Here is a 5,798-nt window from a genome sequence, read left to right as displayed (position 1 = left end):
AGCTCGTTCATATCGAAGTTATAAAATTCCAACTAAGAGAGGAAAATTTTAAACTTTTATATAATTTATTTTTAAAATATGCAAAATAAATCGTGTTTAGCTTAAATATGCAATGTTGTGTTTGTTGTCTGCAAATATGCAATATATGCATCTATATGCACTTTGCATATATTCCGCTCTCTATTTATGACCTTTGCTTTGATATTTCTTTAATAAGTCGCGTTGTTCTGTCGTAATATATGTGTCTTTTTCTTCTGTTTTCTAGTTTCTTCAAGTTAGGGTTTCGTTTTTTTTTTCGGTATATCTTACTTGGAGCTTTCTGTGTTGCTTTAACTATTACATACTATTACAACAGAGACTAATTTGCAACAAAGAGATCAATCACTTAAGCTTTAAAATAAAAAGAAATATCGGAAATGTTAAAATAAGACTAGAGTTCATCAAACAAACAACTTTGTTGTGCCTTATTTTCAATGCATAATCAGTCACTGTAAAAACTGATAAAAAGTGCGTCATTAAATGCGTAACTGCGTAAAGGTTCCCTCATGCAGAACCTCATTATCAAGAACAGGTGGGGATCCTTCGAAGAGTTCCATTGAGAGAACCAGGAAACGGCGTTTCTCGTTAGTTGATTGTGAAGCGCACTGTAGAACGTACGCGTGGAGCTCCTGTAGATGTGTTTTGTTGCTATTGCTGACTCGCATATTTATTAGCTCATGTGCATGGCTGATGACAGACGATTGGATACGTGTTGTGAATTATATTTTTACTTCGATTCTTATTGAACAGTGGAGGTGTTAGGTGAAAACATTGGTATTTTTTGGGAGTGGTAAGTGAAAAATGTTTATAATTGATCTTACATAGAAAATATTCGAAATAATTAGGTATAATACTTAGAATTAAGCAATGTTATACAATAAAATTATTACGATTATTTAAATTGATTATTTATAAATATCATAATTCGTGGGAAATGGAGACTGAACCAAATATTTACGCAAATGTTTAATTAAAATTTTAATTAGTAGGTACCTAATTTGTTCAAAATGTTCAACCTAATGAGTAATCCATGCTTTTTGCAGTTAATCCAGCCAATTGTTTTTATGATGTTTTTAAAAATACATACTTTGATAAACATTTTACATTTTATTAGTAATTTGTAAAAAGGGTCTTTTCTTATTCGTGTTTAAACACCAATACATTTAGCGAAGCTTTAGCAGCTTTAATGATTTTGTTACTATTGACGGATATAATTCTTTCACATTTCAATTGAATTTTAATTATCGCTTCTTACAATGTACACACAATATAAGGACATTTTTAAAATTATATTAACAATGAGCGACTTCAAATAATTGCCAAAAGTAATCATTTATTTTATTTAATAAGTATGCTCTACAAACCTTGTAGGTCTAGGGCTTTACAATTTTACAATTATTACATTAATTGAAGAGTAGGTACAGAGAAAAGACAAGGAAGCCAGTTTTTCATTAATTTTGGCTTTTCTCACCATGTAGTAGAAAAACTGAGTACTATCGACTAGGCTTTCGATTCAGGAGTATAAACAGAAAGATCAGTCTATATAAATTTTCTCAAGAATTTTTATCCAGGCGAAGGACATGGATTGTCCGCACGCTACTGAAAAAAAATAAGGACTGCTAGCAGTTTTTTGGTGCATTATTAAATTAATATGTTAATATATTATTCATATTATATTAAGATTGTAAAATAAGAATTGCTAGAATTCTGCTAAGAATCTCCTAAGTAGTTTTTAGGTATCATAAGAATTAAACCTTTATTGGTGTGTACTTCAATATGTATAAAATGTGACATTCCTTGTTTTTCCCCTGTATTCTTCAATTGTACAATGTTATATATTACACATGAGAGTATACTAATGTTTATACATGATTTTATTGTCTATGTAAAAATTGCTACACTACGGTTCTCCACTGTATCCTTTTTCGCCTTCTCTTTCCAGTCTCTAATTTCTATAGATCCTATATTCTATTTTCCTGACACTTTTCATGCCATCTTTTTCTTGGTCTACCTTGTCTCCTTATCCCAAGTGGTCTTCTTAGCAGTACCTTCTTTGACATTCTTGCCCTATTCATTCTCTCGACATGACCTGTCCACATAATTATGTATGCCTCTGTGTATCTTATTCTACTTGGTTCCTTGTAAAGCATCCTTAATTATTGATTGGTTCTTCTTATTTTATTGGAAAGTAATCATAGTCTGTCATATTTTTTGGTATTTGTTTATGTAATATTATAGGTCTGTTAGGTGTTTTACCAATCATTTCTTATTTATCTAAATGCAAATCATGTCTCATATACTATATTCGTAAACAAGGGTGGAAACTAAAAACACTATTTAAGAACCCGAACAATTTTATGGTAACTGCTATAAGCGTGCTGCAATAAATAAAGCTAATAAAACGAAAACATTAAGTATAGTTTCAACAAGTGAGACAATCAGAAACACTTTTAAACCAGAAGAGATCTGTTGATCTCATCGCCCTTAAAAAATACTGTTTATTGTCTGCATAATAGTAAAGTTGGCTATGAGAAATAACCATAGTATCGGCCCCTTATGTTGGTAACAATTTTTTGCTAATGCACGATAATGCAAACCTTACGTTCACGAACTGTAACCGAATATTTACAACAGATAAATCTTCGGAGTTTGAATAAATTGTCCATCGCATAGTCCAGGTCTTAACCCGTTCGAACATTTGTGTGACGTAATTGGCAGAACACTACGACAGCGTTTGGCACCTCCTGGAACCTTAGAAGTGGTAGAAACAGTAGCTTTCGAGATTTGGAATGATACTGATTAAGACCAAATAGCATACCTCATTTTTGTAATATAAATGTACATATTATTATCGAACATAAGCGAATGAATCAAAAAACAAAATGTTAAGAAAGCCTAAGGCTACAAATGAGTTTTAATTTCAATATTTTATTCATGCTATGATATTCCACGGAGTGTTTCGAACTTTAAGGAAAAAACACAGTATGATTGTTACACCCGGTATAAAATGGCATTTACCTGTCTAGCAACAATATTACTACATAGATTAAGGTTTTCTTAAATAATAAGCCTATAACGTACTAAAAAACGCACTCAAATCGGACAACAGGTGTAGGAAATTCGAGACATCTAACATGTCCCATTTATAAGATGTTCCATTAATTTTGCCACTGTGTGTATATTAATTTTTGTAAAAGCTGTTGGATCGAAATAAATAATTCATCTTCACTCCAAGGCCAAAATAGATCTTGGGCCCACACTTAAAAAATTTTTGTCTCAATCATGAGAGTTTTTTGTTTAGTTATTAATGTCAAGTCGGACAACTTTTCTGATATAGAAAATTTTCGGGAGAGTAGGCGTTTCGTAAATATAGAAGTTTCTAAACTTTAATGCGTCCGACAACTGGAGCACCCTTAAAAATTTGTCGGACAATATTGCCAGTAAATTGTAAGTATTTTTATCGAACCGTCCTGAAAAAATCATCATTTATGACTCCCATAGTGCACCCATCATAAAGAGTCATCAAATTTATATAATATAATAAGAATGACGTAACTGCAAAAGCCAAATTTCTCAGGAGAGCAAAAAGCGATTTTTAAATATTTAAAATAGGGATTAAATGAGGAGTAGGTACCTAACCATCCGGAGCATCGGTATGGCGTTTATTCTTACAATGATGGCTTTTAGTTTAATCCCCATTGGTTCGAATTTCATTATCTCAATTTAATTCCTCCATTTTCAACACTATCTACAGTTGCGTCATTCTTGATCTGAAAATTTTTCTGTACAAAAAAACCATTGTTAAATATTTAATATGCCGTTTATTCTTACAGCGATGGCTTTATTTTCATCCCTATTGGTCCGAATTTCATTATCTTAATTTAGTCCCCCCATTTTCAACGATATTTACAGTTGCGTTATTCTTCATCAAACAAGGTCTGAAATGGTGCGTATTTCAACAACGACGGAATTACCTTGTGGTAGCTCAGCACATAGGTACAGTTCTGTCGCTGTTGTATCATCTGTATACAGTATTTTAGAAGTTAATTACGCAATAAACAGGAATTGACAAAATTTGAAGTTACGTCATTCTTAGGATGCACCAAAGTTTAGAAACCTCTATATTTACGAAACACCCCCTCCCGAAAATGTTTCGTATTAGAGAAGTTGTCCAACTCGACATGAATAACTAAATAAAAAAGTCTCATGAGGGGGGTAGTAATTTTTAAGTGTGGGCCCAAGACCTAAAAAGTTTAAACACCGAAATTAACTTGGTTAAGCAGTAATAGTGATTCACATCTTAATATTCGGAGAATTCAACGCTCACTCACAACAGAAACCCTCATAAGATTTAAAAATGTCCTGGACAATTCAATGATAACTAAACAAAAACCCTAGCAGCCAATATATAGCTCGTTTCAAATGTAGTGGCGAAGATTTCTGGAAACAGTAATGCGCTAACGAAGCAGTGGCGTTCCAAAAAATATTTGTTCAATAATAGTCCAAGAGACACCGCTGAAAAATCTCTTTGAATTAACTAAAGCTAGATTATTCATAGTTGATTACTGTGATTGTGTAGAGAAACATACTGCGGTCGGTCAAGCGAAACGTAGAACAGGGGTTACTGAGAGGGTATCAAAGTTGCTTTCCTACGAAGGTAATTAAATCCATTTACTAAGGCTGAAAATCAGTACACACATTCTAAATTAAATATAAATAAAAGTTATTATAGTCGGTCAGCTGTATGACGGGACAGAGCCGGTCGGTCGGCCTCAGTGAATGTACAGGGTTATTCACTATATTTTGACTCCTTTGTAAACTGCTTTATTTACAGAATCAGAAAAAAATGTAAAATACAAAAGTTTTTCTACATGATTTTTTGACATATATATCGTACTAGTGGCGTCATCTATTTGGGCGTGATGACGTAATCGACTATTTTTTTTAAATGGGAATAGTGGTTGAGTGCTAGCTCATTTGAAAGGTTATTCAATTCCCTATTTAGTAATATAAACATTAACATGATTAATTATACAGGGTGTCCAAAAAAATTGTTTAATTAAATTAATGTTTATAGTACTGTATAGAGAATTGAATAACCTTTCAAATGAGCTAGCACACGACCCCTATTCTTATTAAAAAAATAGTCGATTACGTCATCACACCCAGATGGATGACGTCACTAGTACGATATAAATGTCAAAAAATCATAATTAAAAAATCGAATAACTTTTGCATTTTACATTTTTTTTTCCAATTCTGTAAATAAAGCAGTTTACAACTGCGTCAAAATATAGTGAATAACCCTGTACATTCATTGGGGCCGACCGAACGGCTCTGTCTCGTCATACAGCTGACCGACTATAATAACTTTTATTTATATTTAATTTAGAATGTGTGTACTGAATTTTCAGCCTTAGTAAATGGATTTAATTACCTTCGTAGGAAAGCAACATTGATACCCTCTCAGTAACCCATGTTCTACGTTTCGCTTGACCGACCGAAGTATGTTTCTCTACACAATCACAGTAATCAACTGTGCAAAATTTAGCTTTAGTAAATTCAAAGAGATTTTTCAGCGCTGCCTCTCCGTCTATAATGGTTTATTCAAATTGTTGAAGATAGGTACAAAATAGACACAATGAATTAAAAAATGGTATTAGATATTAAATGTTCATTTGGTGATTTTCACGATAACTGCTTCTGGATTTCTTCTTTCTATATGTCCCATCCATCTGAGTCTGAAATCTGACGATTTC

The 5,798-nt window shown here is 32.5% G+C and overlaps 1 protein-coding gene across 2 annotated transcripts in view; it reads left to right on the top strand.

Moving 5' to 3' along the window:
- The first annotated feature begins 642 nt into the window (after nucleotides 1-642).
- The window catches only part of LOC114338580 (ras association domain-containing protein 10-like), a 441,809-nt gene continuing 436,653 nt past the window's right edge, over nucleotides 643-5,798 (top strand). For both annotated transcript variants that reach the window (XM_050650168.1, XM_050650166.1), the window contains exon 1: nucleotides 643-829. The gene's annotated coding sequence lies outside the window, so the exon portion shown is untranslated. The remainder of the gene's footprint in view (nucleotides 830-5,798) is intronic.

The sequence above is a fragment of the Diabrotica virgifera genome, chromosome 5, assembly GCF_917563875.1.
Source record: "Diabrotica virgifera virgifera chromosome 5, PGI_DIABVI_V3a".
NCBI classification, from domain to species: domain Eukaryota; kingdom Metazoa; phylum Arthropoda; class Insecta; order Coleoptera; family Chrysomelidae; genus Diabrotica; species Diabrotica virgifera.
The sequence above is the reverse complement of the archived record's forward strand: the minus strand, read 5'-3'. Positions and strand labels throughout refer to the sequence as shown.